The sequence below is a fragment of the Vitis riparia genome, chromosome 1 (genome assembly GCF_004353265.1).
Source record: "Vitis riparia cultivar Riparia Gloire de Montpellier isolate 1030 chromosome 1, EGFV_Vit.rip_1.0, whole genome shotgun sequence".
Taxonomy (NCBI): Eukaryota; Viridiplantae; Streptophyta; class Magnoliopsida; order Vitales; family Vitaceae; genus Vitis; species Vitis riparia.
In genome coordinates this window covers 17,747,719-17,763,292 of record NC_048431.1, presented here as the reverse complement: position 1 = coordinate 17,763,292, position 15,574 = coordinate 17,747,719, and the positions used below count along the sequence as shown (strand labels likewise).

Genomic DNA, 15,574 nt, shown 5'->3' with positions numbered 1-15,574 from the left:
ATTCAGACAACACATTCAATTGATTAAAAGCATCTTCAAGGATATGATCCCGTTGAATTATAAATCGGTTTCTAGTAAAAACAGAATGAGACCCCCTGGTCTCATTTTCTTCCTCGAAACCAAATAATCACGGGTTGATGGCATTGCTAGAGGCATTCCAAAGAACCAAAACAAATAGGTTGTAAAACTCCTTCATTATGACGATCTAACTCCTAGCCCTCTCTAAATCTCTGAAACAAAGTGAAACTGGTGTATGAGAAGAAGACTCGCATGTATGAGCCCAATGTCAGACTCGATCTCCATGGCAATGGCTCGCACCCATTCGCGTAGGATTCCGTACTCTCCCCACTAATAGGTGAAGCTCTCAAACTACTAGTCCATAGAAAAAGAAGTCTCGTCTTCATTCATACAACACAAGTTCAGTAATGAAAGGTATGGTATGATGGCATATCATGAAGGCAACCATGATAGTTTTCATATATTCCCAACATATGCTCCAGTTTCTATTCATAGACACCGAGTGCTATCTTATGTTCATCCACCCCAGTTTCCCCATGCTTAAATATAGCATCAGTAGGCGAATCATGATCATCCAATTCTCTACTCTTCTCATTGACATCTCTTTTAGGCTTCTTCTGGCACAAGGTCTTCCCATCTTTATCCTCTCAAATTTCAACTCATATGAAACATTTGTAAAACAGTCACTAGAAAAGTAGGAGAAAGAGACAAAAACAAGTATAATGGAGAATAGATAAAACAAGAAGAGAATAAACAGACAAAATAAAAATCAAATGATGCCACTTCTCATGATTTTTCAATAGGCTCAAACTAATGGAAGAAATCACAAACAAATTCAAAGCAAAAGTGCAGTCAATAACTTTAAATGCCTCATAGTGAACATGATAAAGAGCCTTACCAGTTTTCAAGTCAAACTAAGGAAGCAAATGAAGAAAAAAAAAAGCAACAAAGGTATATGAACGACCCAGAAATTAACAAAAAATCAAGTAGGGTAGTATTCAAAACGAGAAAATGCATGGTTCACAATGAACATACCTGAGAGTCCTTCTCTGCTTCTCCAAAGACCAACGAGTTCCCCTTCTCTTTGACTGGACCCCTATGACCCAGATGAACTCTCTCTTCCCTTCAATGTGTGCTCAAAGTCCTTTTTTTGAACACTTCTCATTTTTTTTCTCCTTGCCCATTAAAACCACCAATCTATGCCTTTTTGTAGCAATTGATAGCTATTCCACTTGAGAAGTATTCCTCTCTTCGAATCCTATGTCTCATCCACCAGAAAAATCCTTTTTAAATTTCAAAAAAATCAATCCATGCATATCACGTAAGGAGTCTTATCTTTTCCAAAAACTTTTTCATCCCTATTTTAACTCTCTGGTGATCTTCACTAACGCTTAAAAGAGTTCCTTTCCTTTTGAAAGTCTTACCAATTTCAAATTTTTTTTCCTCTGTTGGTAGATTTTCTTATAAAAATTAAACATCAAATTATTAAATTAAATAAATGAATAAAAATAAATAAATAAATTAGAGAATGATAAAATAATAATAATAAATAAATGAATAAATAACAAGATAATAAACAAATAAATAAAAAATAATAGATCACTAAATAAATAAAAGTGATTGATAAGAATAATAAAAATAAAAATAAAAAAGTAAGTAAATGAGATAAATGAGTCATGCAACCATACAAATCACGCTAAGAATGCCTAATGGGCTAAGTATGCCTAAGTGGATCTAAGTGAACCTAGACAGGCCTAAGGTGTCTAAATGGGCCTAAGGTCGTGCCTAATGACCCGGGTATACCTATATGGGCCTAGGGTGAGACTAGGTGGGCCTAACTAAGTCTAACATAAAGTTCACCTAAGTGAAGTCTAATCTATACTTGAAAGGTAGCCAAGGTCATAATGGGAAGCCGGATAAACCCTTCAACCAAAGTCTCCAAGGTGGCTCAGAAAAGATAAGCTACATGACTAGTAATGGGCCATCAAGGAACTGTTGTAAAATATTGAACAAAAAAAAAAAAAAAAACCTAATAGGACATGTGCTAGGAGGGCAAAATGAAGGGTCTACAGCTATGCGTGTACGAATCTGGTGCGAGGAAAATAGTACCATTTCCCATGCAAGTAAATGCCTGTCATAGGGACATAGAACCGGTCAACACGACAACAAACACGTTCATAAATGCATCCTAGTTACTTTCTTCGACCACGCCTACTCTGAACGTAATTGTAAAAATCATCCATCCATTGAGAGCTTAGCAAACTTTCCCATGATGCAGTATTTAGAGGCTTGCTTGTTATCTTCAGAATGTGGATAATTACTTTGCTGAAGAGGTCACTAGCCCTTAGTTGGTGTATCAAAAGTAGTTGTGCAAAAGAGAGGGCCCAGATTGCAAAGGTTCTTGGGCAGGTCGAAATGGTTTCAGTTACATCAACGACAATGAACCTGGGTCACATGTACCCATATCAAAAGATCCAAACTTTATAAAATATCTTGATCTTTGACTAGAACGTATGTTCCCACTGAAACAAAGCCTTTCAAATGAATGCAAACCCATATTTGCAGCCACTATATCTGATGCCTTAGAGATATGTTTAAAGCTTTTTCTGAATCTTCCAGTCATGAAGTTGAGGAGGTCCTTCAGTGTAGCAAGGATAGGACTAATTATGAATTATCTGGCATGCTTCATCTATGTGGGGTGGAGAGCCTCGTGGAATGAAACTTCTGGCTTGTCAAAAACTAGGTCTACTTGTGGAGTAATGGAAGACTAAGAAGAACGTTGGCCATATGTACAATAAGGTGGTCATGCACTTCCGAAATGAACCAAAGATAGGTTGGGTGTATAGTTGGAGTTGACATTCTTTCTTTAGTAGATTCATGCTAGAAAGTTTAGGAAGGGATTCCTGCACTTTTAATAAACAAGCAATGATAGATCCACAAAGTCATAAAACAAATCACCTCAGAAGTTTACCCATATTTTTGGACCTCTTGATACATGCCCTTCGATAGAATATGGATGCATCGCCCTCTAAACAACCTGTATACTAGAACTTTCTTTGCGGATTGTCAAATGTTACAAGGATCAACTACTTCCAATAAAGATCAAGGGTGCAAGCAATGCATTTCATGTGATCAAACCGATCAAATTTAGCAACTCTACTATCAAAGTCTTCCAAAGGAAATTGAACAATGTTCGGATTCTCTTATGTTGACCGACATACCAATACGTTATCCTTACCAGCAATGCCTAGATTTGTAATACTCCTATCCATAGAACAAGAGTCAAACACATGAACTTCCATGGAGTTCCATGGTAGATCTTCCACACTTGAAGTATGTTCGATAAATGAATTTGTATCAACTCTCCAAGCTGCGTTCAATGAATGTTCTCATAAATATAGTTCTGGAGCCCCAGATACGAGCTTTTTAGGAATGAGAGGATCTCAATCAAAGTAACACCATAATCATTGATTCCATAAATTGTTTCTGATCTAGAAGAAAAAGTGGTGATATCCACAATAACAAGTCTTAAACCTTTTTATCATGAGCTCATATACGTATCCTCACACCTCCAATTCACCATTTAGATAACTCGATGACCAAGAAGCTCAATAATCCAAAAGGATTACACCAACAACACCACTCATAAATGAGACTAAGAACACACCAAAGAACATATTGTTGGAGAAGGATACCAAATAGAGATATGCAAACTATTGTGCAGCAATGGAAAGACACCAGAGGAGTAGGAAAAAATGCAAACATAGAAAAAAAGAAAAAGGAAAACTCCAAAAATAAAAATGAAGGAGAGATAGGTAGAGAGTTAATCATCAAACAAAGCTACATTCCATTATTTTGTCAATGGGCTTAAATCAGGTGATAACAATAGAGAGCAATGGTTTGGCTTTAAAACATCCAACTCAAGAAAAAACCATTCGTCAATCAAAGGGAACAGTTATGAAACCAAACCAAAATATGCATAGAAAAAAAACTCATATTTAGCATAACAACCAAGTGGTCATTGACGTCCACATCAAATAGAAAAAATAAATCTTCAGAAATAGCTAGGTAATGATGAGAAATTGAACTAATGATATTTCCATCTAATAGAAAAGACATCATGCAAATCAAAGTGTCAAAGATATATCCATTTTCAACTCCCCAAAATAATATTTCCAAACAAGTCTTAAGTGAAATTAAACTAGCCCCTAATATATTATTCAAAACTATTCCTCCCCCTAACCATGCCTAATTTATCTTAAGCAACAAAAACCACTCTTTCATAGGTCAAGAACGCACCTATCTTTATTTTATTATTATTATTTTTTTCAAAGGTCTAATTGTAGGAATGCAATGCTAAAGGTATCTCCAAGTATACGATCCATGTAGCGGGGATTCATCGATGACTCCCAACCATAAGGCATAGGGCACCAAGTTTATAGGACTAATTCAACCACTAACTCCTCAGACTTCACCCCGGACTCCACAATTTAGGATCCAATACCTTAGCACCTACAATCGAGCTCATACTCCACCTATTCACCCATGTAGCGAGCATTGAGGTCGGTGGCTCCCAACCATAATGGCTTAGGGCACCAGGTTTTAAAGACCTTTGGGCCATATATCCCTCGGACCTTGCTCAGGTTTCAAGGAAAGCATAACTCAACCTTTTTATTCAATCAACTTTTTTTTTTTTTTGAATTGGGCGCATTGGCCTCTTCTTAAGGTGTCTCAACTCAATTTAAAAATGATTCAGCTTGCTAAGACAATTGGGTCCAAGTCTAAGGGTTAGATTAGTCTTTCATCTTATATCAGGGGTCTAGAGTGCACAGTGTGTGTCAAGACTCAATTAGAAAAAAAACTTGGGAAGATGAACACTTCAAAGTCAAATCAAACTCAATCAACATAACAAGTTTTCTAAGATCAAGCAAATGAGCTGATATTCCAAATCAACTTCTTTCAAGCTAGGTATGCTTATTTATCAATCATAAGTGCTATGTTCTTCTCAAAAACAAAATTACCAATTAAAAAAATCTAGTTAATACACAAGCAAACGAAAAGAAGAAAAAAAAAAATCTAACAACCAATTCTAAATCAACAAGAAACCAAAAGTCCTTCCTTTCCTATCCTCCCCCCAACCAAACTAAACATTGTCCTCAATGTTAACCAAAAAAATGTAAAGCAAGCAAGGGAAAAGTACCTACAAAGCATTGTTTTCCAGCTTCTATAACTGTGACAAAACAATATAGAAGTATAAGTGTGCTAGGAAAGGAGGAAAAAAAAAAATGAACACTAAAAAAAATGAAGTCATGGAGAAAAGTGAGGGCACTCCCTATCCTCAAGCATGAGATGGATGGGAGGGGATGATCTTTGAAGGTGTCAAAATGGTGGTGGGCACTGTGGACTCCCTTGTTGTAGAATTTGTATCTTGTGTAGGTGGGATGGACAGAGGGGGAGCATCATGAACACTAACTGGCTTCTCAGAAGAAGAATTCCATTGCTGGACAGCCATGGTAAGTTCATCAACTCTTTGGACAAGTTGCCTCTGAGTGAGCTGGATGTTTGCTTGATTTTCTTGAATCATATCCAAGCGAGCTAAGAGTTGATTGAATGCTTCAGCTGATATATGGACATAGCCATCAGAAGCTGATGGACCTATGTTTGGGGTAGAGGAAAGACTAACCAAAATATGTGCAGTTGTATCCGGATTTGGGAGAGTAGAAGTAGCTCCTGGTGTGGTGGCAGCTAGTGGTCTTGGGGGTGTATCTTCTCCATCACCAAAATCTTCAAGGATCAAATTCGGAGGAGGCACATAATGATGTTCATTGTCAGTAGTCAATGAGGCACTTGTGAGAGTGGACTCGATTTTGGTCACACTACCTTGCCATCTGGAAACAGTATAAACTTCCCTACAATGATGCTTCTTTTCTTTATCAGGTTCAGTAGGGAAGCCATAGTACTCCAATATGGTGCCCAACATGCGCAGGAAGAATCATGGATATTTCTTGGCTCTTTGCAATTGCTTTAGATGTATCTTATCTTCAAAGTAGAACAGGGCAGCCATGAATAAATCAATAGGTGTCCACCATTGTCCACTAATAATTCTGAATAATGCCTCTAGGATTTGTTCTCGCCTTTGCATTGCATGTTGGCAAGGATAGACATTGGAGCGTAGGACATGATCCACGAACCAAAATTTTGAATCTATTTCTCTCCTCAACACTACATGTGTGTTGATGGATTGATTTTGAGAGACAATCCGCACCATCCCAGCAGCCTCAATTCGAGTAATAGGTTGAAACTCAACTGGATTTGGAGGTGTGAAAGGAATATCCAAAGCTCTTGCTACCATTTCAGAATTCAGCATACCTTGTCTCCCATCAATTTCGAAATAAATCACTGAAGGTGGGTATACTCCTCTACTGGTCATGGTGCGGTAAAATTCCCGAATTATGCGAGGATAGAAGAATGGTCTAGGCACCATGAATGGCTCCAAAAAGTATCGACAACAAAGCTCTGTGGAGAATTTAGTAAGAGGGGATGCAGCAAAAGCCTTGAAATCATAGTAACATTCTTCATGAAATTTTCTACCTGAGTAGTCCTCCCTTGCACCAGTGGCTAATTTCTTCTTCGGTGCTTTCGTGAATTGGAACTGAGGTGGTCGGCTTGGTGGAGGTGCAGATTTTGTAACCGGAGTAGGAACAGGGGCTTTAGCAACAGTGGATTGAACTACAGCATGTTGCTCTGAAGGAATAGCAGGGGATGTCGGAAAATTTGAAAGAGTTCGAGCTCTAACGCTTCTTGTTCTCTTCACCGGTAATTTTCCAGGAGTAACAACCATCTTTGATTTTCCTTTATCCATTGAAGATCTTGCGACATTCCTCTGGTTTGGAAGTCTAGAAATGGGAGGTTCAGAGAGGGAAAATCCCGGAGGTGATTCGAGATCAGTGTCTTCGCCATTTCCGTCATTCATCGCCACAAATTCTTTCTCAATGTCTGATGATTTTTGTTTTTGATTTCCCATCTGTAACAAAGAAGAACAAAAATTACAACGAACAATTTGATGAATTAATTGGGAAATGGAATAATAGATATCAATTTGTCCGAAGTTCGCAAAAAAATTGCGGCAATCTCCCAAGATGATTCAGATTGTTCAACTCAGATTCGTCTTGCAATTTTAGAGAGAGATTGAGTGAGATTCAAATACCTGAAATGCTTGAAATGTCGGGAGTGTTCAAGTAAATCTCCGAAAATCAAGAACTGAAAGTAATCAGATTCCTGATGTTTGATCGTGGTTTAGGGCAAGGGAGATATGTGAAAGAGAGAGTGGGTGAAATGGAAAAAAGACCGATGGTATTCCTCCTCAGTTTTGCATGACTAACGAAGATGAAGAGTTTTCGCATGAGGCTCATTTTCAGTTAACGGTGCGAAATAAAACAAGGCTTATATTGGAGACAATTTTGTCTTTTTTTTTTTTTTTGAAAGAAATTTTGGCACGGATATGCAAAATTTTCGCATAAGTGTGCGAAGTGGTCCAGAGGGTTAATTTTGTAGTGCTTAAGCTGGATCTCGCATGGTCATGCGAAATGTTCGCATAGTTATGCGAAATGGTCCAGAGGGTTAAAAAAATTTTGCACTACCCTTATCAGTTTCGCACAGTCATGCGAGAATTTCGCATGATCATGCGAACTAGTACAGAGACTCGTTTTGCACATTTCCAAAGCTATGAAAACTCCCCTGTTTTGGCATGAAGACTCCTCTGTTTTGGCATGAACATGCACACTGGTGTTGGGCCATTAAAACTCCTTCTCCCTTTGCCTCATGCATTCCATCCATCTAGAAAATCCTTCAAAACACAACTGATATGATTAAAAAGGGATCATTCATATGACTAAAAAAAATATAACAACACACAAGCAAAACAAAACAAAAAATCAAAGAAAAAGAATTGCAAGATCATTGGGCTAGTTAGTCTTCTAGAAGACTAAGCCCACCAAACATGGAATGCTCAATTTATGGAAGGGTCAAGAAGGTACAACTCCTCTTTCTCTTGCACCATAGGTTCCATATATGGTTTAAGCCGATGTCCATTAACTTTGAAGATACATCCATTCTTTGGATTAGTAATTTCAACTACCCCATTTGAATACGCTTTATGAACCAAGTATGGGCCATTCCATCGAGATTTGAGCTTTCCCGGAAAGATGTGCAATTTTGAATCATATAGGAGCACCTTTTGTCCCTCTTGAAACTCTTTCCTAAGGACAATTTGATCATGCCATCTCTTGAGTTTGTCCTTAGAAATTTTTGAATTCATGTAGGCTTCGTTCCTCATTTCCTCTAACTCATTCAAATCTAGGAATCTCTTCAACCCAGCTCTTTGCATATCAAAATTCAATTTCTTTATGGCCCACCATGCTTTATACTCCATTTCCACTGGTAGATGACATGCCTTACCAAAAACCAACCTATATGGTGACATTCCAAGAATTGTTTTGTAGGCAGTTCGGTAAGCCCAAAGTGCATCATGAAGTCATAGTGCCCAATCCTTGCGGTTTGCATTCACCACTTTCATCAGGATGTTCTTGATCTCACGGTTAGCTAACTCCACTTGTCCGCTTGTTTGTGGATGGTAAGGTGTGGCTACTTTGTGTTTCACTCCATATCTAGCGAGAAGGTTATTGAATATCTTGTTGCAAAAGTGAGTACCTCCATCACTAATAATGGCCTTTGGCACCCCAAACCTTGTGAATATATTTTCCTTGAGAAATTTAACAACCACTTTGTGATCATTATGCTTACAAGCTATTGCTTCCACCCATTTTGACACATAGTCAACTCCTACCAGGATATAGGAGTATCCAAAAGAGAGTGGAAACGGTCCCATGAAATCAATCCCCCATATATCAAATAATTCCACTACCAATATGGGATTAAGTGGCATCATGTGTCGCTTTGTCAATTTCCCAAGCCTTTGACACTTGTCACAAGACTTACAAACTTCATGTGCATCTTTAAATACAGTAGGCCAATAAAAACCTGATTGGAGAACCTTCAAAGCTGTCTTTTGAGTGGAGAAATGGCCTCCACAAGCATAAGCATGGCATTGCATAAGAATTCCTTGTTGTTCTTCTTCCAGTACACACTTCCTAATGAGTTGATCAGCACAATACTTGTACAAAAATGGTTCCTCCCAATAGTATGCATGCACCTTGGATAAAAAAAAATCTTCTCTCTTGAATAGTCCATTCCTTAGGTAGTTCTCTAGTGACTAGATAATTTGCAATATGAGCATACCATGGATTGGTGTCTACTTTCAAAAGAGCATCATCAGGAAATTCTTCATTGATGGGGGGGCTTTCCGGAATGTGTTCCACAGAAATTCGGGATAGATAGTCAGTTACCACATTCTCTACACCTTTCTTATCCTTTATTTCAAGATTGAATTCTTGAAGAAGTAAAATCCAACGAATTAGCCTTGCTTTAGAGTCTTTCTTGTTGACTAAATATTTCAAAGCTGAATGGTCAATGAAGATCACTATAGGAGCTCCAACAAGATATGCTCTAAACTTGTCTAATGCAAAGACAACCGCAAACAACTCTTTTTCAGTGGTGGTGTAGTTCTTTTGTGCCTCATTAAGAGTTTTACTTGCATAGTAGATAGTAAGGTTTTCCCTCATCTCTTTGCCCTAGAATTGCTCCCATTGCTTGATCACTTGCATCACACATAACTTCAAAAGGCAGGTCCCAATTTGGTCTTCTCACAATAGGTGCAGTAGTCAATAGTCTCTTCAACTCTTCAAAGCAATGTTGACAATTTTGATCCCATTTGAATTTGGCATCCTTAGCAACTAAGGCACACATAGGTCTTGCTAGCTTAGAGAAATCCTTGATGAAACATCTATAAAAACCTGCATGACCAAGGAATTGTCTAACTTCTTTAACATTTGTTGGTGGTGGTAGATTCACAATTATCTCAACCTTTGCTTTATCCACTTCGATCCCTTTCCTTGAGATAACATGACCTAAGACAATGCCTTTTTCTACCATAAAATGGCATTTATCCCAATTTAGCACTAAATTTTTCTCAATGCACCTTTGAAGTATTGTTTCCAAATTTGAGAGACAGTCTCCAAAATCCTCACCATAGATGGTAAAGTCGTCCATGAAAACTTCCATGATTCTCTCCACCATGTCACTAAAGATACTTAGCATGCATCTTTGAAAAGTTGCGGGAGCATTGCTGATTCGTGCCTAATTGGTGTCTCAGCTGATGTATGTCCAGCTGGTGCTCCTTGATGGCAGGTGTAATCAACAAAAATTTTTAACCTATAACACCATGAACTAGGGTAGCAAATACAAAGCTACTATAGCATAGTGGCTCTAGGATCGTTCCACTGGGAAGGGTACTCAAGATTGAAAATGATACCAATTCAAAGTGAATTGGTGTTGTTTCATTTCAAGATTAGCTTAAGAAATAAAACACAAACTTTGGTTGAAAAAGGGTTGAACTTAGATTAACAACACAACAAGTGATGAAAATAACTTAAGAAGAAAAGCATTCCTTGGAGATTCAGGTATACAGGGGAGGTTCCTCATGCAAAAGCATAGCTCCGGTCACTTGGTTCAATTCCTCACATTAGAGAATTAACATAAAGTCAATTCTCTAACAGGTGCTGCATAAATGCATCCCTCAATTGGATTTCAGCTTTAATTCTCTCACTGATACAACTTGCAATGGTTTGAGCCTCTCACTAGCCTTTACCATTCAAGGTGATCTTTAACCTTGGATTACCCGTCAAAAGCTCGCAAGAGGTAACTAATGGATGTCTCCTAAGAGTCCAAAAGCTTACCAAGTGTTGGCTATTCTAGAAAATCCTACCTTCAAGTCACCTACCAGAGGCTCGCAAGGGGTAAACTAGTGCATCTCCATGGTTAGAGATCACTTGCCTTACCAAGTGTTGGCCCAGGTGACTCCAAGGTGTTTTAAGTTAACTAAAAACATTAGAAACCATTCGTGGGACACACTTACTCTTCATTCATAGCTGAAACCACAAAGCTTCTGATTGAAGCACTTGGAACCTTTCCCGGCAACCTTAACTCTAAGGAACTAAAAAGCTTAGCTACTCATTCTCTGGGGAAAGCTCCTCAGAGAGTGCATAACTTAGTAAAAATAAGTAAAATACAAAGTGAGAAGGTAAGGTAGAAAAGAGCTCAGGCTCTGTGTATTTCTTCCTTTGAAACTTACAAAAAGTTCATCATTCTCACCCTCAGAATAGGCTCCTCGGGCTCCCTTTAAACAAAAATCACAATGATAGCTATTACCCTCATATTTTGCCAAATTCCCAACTTAAAAGCTAAGGAAAACTATCATTGGTGACTTACAAGGAGAATTTGGGCATTTAGGCAACAAAAAATCTAACGAAAAATATCTCCAAGTGTCGGTTACAAATATCGGGAAGCACTCAGGACCACTTCGTAGGTGAAGAGTGAGGTCTGCGAAATTTCGCAGGTGCACAAGAAGGGCTGCGAAATTTCTTCATAGCAACCAGCTGCTTCAACACCTTCACAAAGTTGACTTCCATCTTGTGGTGCTTGGCTTCCATCGCGGCGTGAAGCTTCAGGGGAACTCCATAGCACTGTGCAAAAAGGCTGCGAAATCACTTTGCAACAAAAAATGGTGATTTCGCAGCACTTTTCTGAAGCCTTCCTTCACTCAACTTGGAGCAGTTATCTTCCAAAGGCTGTAACTTCCTCATTTCAGCTCCAAATTGCACACGGTTTGAAGCATTGGATTGTTGACTTCCTAAGCTTTCAAATGATATATTGTATGCATAATTTGGACTCCAGGAAGTGCTCCAAAAGTGGCTGCAGTGACTGTCATCAAGAATGCTCCATGACTGATTTCTCTTTTGCTTTTCCTTGCATTCCCACTTTGCTTATGGCAAAAGTGCTTCAAAGCTTGGCTTCTTCATTCCTCTTAGCTTCCCATTGCTTGCCAAGGATTCCATATAACTCTCCTCAATTACATAATGCTTTGGTGATCAAAATACTAACAAAAACACCAAAACTTACACATTTTGATTAGAATTGATTGAAAGGGGCCTTAACATGCTAATTGGGTTAAAAGGCACTAACTACTACTCAAAAGTGTTTAAAAGGATTAATTATAAGCTATCAAATAGCACTTTTTGAGTAGTAATCAATTGCATAAACCAAATGGCATTCTCCTATATGCATAGGTACCAAAAGGGCAAGTGAATGTTGTCTTCTCTTGATCTTCCAAGGCAATCTCAATATGAAAATAACCAGAGTAACCATCAAGAAAACAATAATAAGGATGTCCCGAAACCCTCTCCAATACTTGGTCCATGAATGGAAGAGGAAAATGATCCTTTCTTGTGACAGCGTTCAGCTTTCGATAGTCAATACACACCCTCCATCCCGTGGTCAATCTTGTGGGAATAGATTCTCCCTTTTCATTTTGTACCACGGTCACTCCCGACTTTTTAGGTACAACTTGAGTAGGACTCACCCAAGTGCTATCCGAAATAGAGTAGATAATTCTAGCTTGTAACAGCTTAAGTGCCTCATTTCGAACAACCTCTTGCATGTGAGGATTCAATCACCTTTGAGGTTGACGAATTGGCTTAGCATTTTCCTCCAAATAAATGTGGTGAGTGCATACCAAAGGACTTATCCCCTTAAGATCAGAAATGGACCAACCAATAGCTTCTTTGCATTTTCTTAGAACTTCCAACAAGCTAGCTTCTTGTTGGTATGATAATTTTGAAGAGATCACCACTGGAAACTTATTTTCCTCAAGGTATGCATATTTTAAATCACTTGGCAAGGGCTTGAGATCGAGCTTAGGTGATCCTTCCTTCTTTTCTTCTTCATTATTGGTTAGAGATAAAGGCTTTTCTTTTGCTTTCCATTGCATAGGATGATTCATGGAGGTAATTTCATTAGCTTCCTCAGTTTTTTCTTCTTGCTCAATTTCTTCAAATTCTTCATAAGCCTTCTCCATCTCTTCCTTCCTTATTCCTTCCACATGTTCTTCTATAAGAGTATCAATCAAGCAAGCTTCTTCTTGTTCATCCTCATCTTGGTTTGGATGTCTCTTGCATAGATGAAAAATATTCAGCTCAAGAGTCATATTCCCAAAAGTGAGCTGCATTACCCCATTCCGACAATTTATTAAAGCATTTGCTGTGGCTAAGAAAGGTCTTCCAAGAATGATTGGAACATGATTAGGTTCTCTTGCAATTGGTTCCGTGTCAAGGACAATAAAATCAACCGGATAGTAAAACTTATCCACTTGAACCAATACATCTTCAATCATTCCTCTTGGAATTTTAATTGACCTATCAGCCAAAGATAATGTGATAGAAGTAGGCTTGAGTTCCCCTAGCCCCAATTGCTTGTACACCGAATAGTGAAGAAGATTTACACTTGCACCCAAGTCAAGAAGAGCTTTCTCTACATATGTATCTCCAATATTCACAGAAATGGTAGGACACCCTGGATCTTTATATTTGATTGGAGTCTTACATTGGATGATTGCACTAACTTGTTCAGTTAAGAAAGCTTTCTTGTTGATGTTCAAACCCCTCTTCATTGTACATAAATCTTTAAGGAACTTGGCATAGGGAGGAACTTGCTTGATCATGTCTAGGAGTGGTATGTTAACTTTGACTTGCTTGAGAACTTCAAAAATCTCAATTGCATTATTTACCACCTTCCTTGATTGAAGAGCTTTTGGAAAAGGTGGAGATAAGAGCTTATCTTTCTTCTTAATCTCTTCATTGACAATCTCATCTTGCTTTGGTCTATCATCTTCATTCACCTCTTTTTCTTTTTCTTGTTCTTTCACATTTTCTTCGTGTTCCCCTCCTTTATTCTCTTTTGGTTTTGGCATAGGTTGATCAACTTGTTTGCCACCTCTTAAGGTAATGATTGCCTTCACTTCATCTACCTTAGCCGAATTTTCATTTTTTTCTCCGATTTCATGAACTCCCCTTAGATTTTGTTGGGGTTGTGAAGGGAATTTTCCTTTTTCTTGCACCGTATGCATACTTGTGAGTTTGGAAATAGCAAGCTGCATATTATCAAATTTTTGTGTGAGATTGGTTTGCAAGCTATCAAATTTCTGATTGAAAGATGTCTCCATATGATCCATCATTTGATTTAATTGAGTATTGATACTTTTTTGATCTCCAATGAAGTCACCCATCACTTTACTCAAATTCACTATAGCTTGTTCTACCGGTGAAGCTTGAGGTTGAGAAGTTTGCATGTTAGAAGAAAATTGTCCTTGTCCACTCTTCCAAGATAGATTTGGATGATTCCTCCAACCCGGATTATAAGTGTTTGAAAATGGAGAATTGTTGGAGTGTTTAACAAATCCAACAACATTAGCTTGCTCCATAAATATTTCTCTAACAGCTGGTATGGTGGGGCATTCGCTCACTAGATGTTCACCGGATTGACATATGGAGCATTGAGCAATTTGCATTGGAACATCATTAACCACTTTGATTTCATTAGCTCCTCTTGCTTCAAGTTCTTCCAATCTCCTTGATAGAGTTGCCATTTTTACTTGCACATCTACATCCTCATTCAAAGTGTACATTCCACTTTTAGCATTGTTTTGGGGCTTGACTTTGCTGGAGTCTTTTCCATGAGGTTCATCCCATGATCTAGATATTTCAGCCACATGGTTTCTAGCAATTGTTTCATAGCCGGTGACATACCTTCATAAAAGTAGCTTACCAACATCCAAGTGTCAAAACCATGATGAGGACAAGCATTGACAACCTCCATATATCTCTCCCAATAAGCATAAAATTTTTCATTCTCCATGGCCACAAAATTGGAGATTTGTCTCTTCAGTCCACTAGTACGATGAGCTGGAAAAAACTTCTTCAAAAATTCAGCTTGTAGTTCAGGCCATGAGCGGACACTTCGCGGTCTCAAAGAATTCAGCCACACTTTTGCCTTGTCCTTGAGAGTGAAAGGAAACAATTTAAGCCTCATAAGATCAATTGATGCAGCCCCTTCTTGAAAAGTATGACATACTTCTTCAAAATCCTTTATGTGAGTGTAAGGATTCTCATTCTCCATTCCATGGAATTGAGGAAGAAGTGGCACCAAGTAAGGACGGATGATCATTTGATCACTAGGAGGAACAATGCATAATGGTGCACTCATTCTTGGTGGATGCATATGGTCCCTCATAGATCGATACAAATGGAAATTTTCTTCAGCAGTTCCATGTTGACTTAGTTGATCTTCACCTTGAGGTTCCATTGTATTTGTAGCAGTTCCAATATTCAGCACTTGAGTAGATGAATTAGTTCTTTCCAACCTTCCCTTAGAATTTCATTCCCAATGGAGCATACAAGGGTTCACCTACACAGCAAACAAAGGAAACCAAAACACAAAAAAAAAAAAAAAAAAACAAAAGAGAAAAAGAAAAAGAAAAATGAAATCTGGAAGAAAAATAAGATGAAAGTGGAGAATTGGTAAAGAGAACTTCACCAATCTTGTGATG

The 15,574-nt window shown here is 38.2% G+C and overlaps 1 pseudogene; it reads right to left on the bottom strand.

Moving 5' to 3' along the window:
- Window positions 1-8,026: 8,026 nt before the first annotated feature.
- Window positions 8,027-15,330, bottom strand: LOC117920596 (annotated as a pseudogene).
- Between the last annotated feature and the right edge of the window lie 244 nt (window positions 15,331-15,574).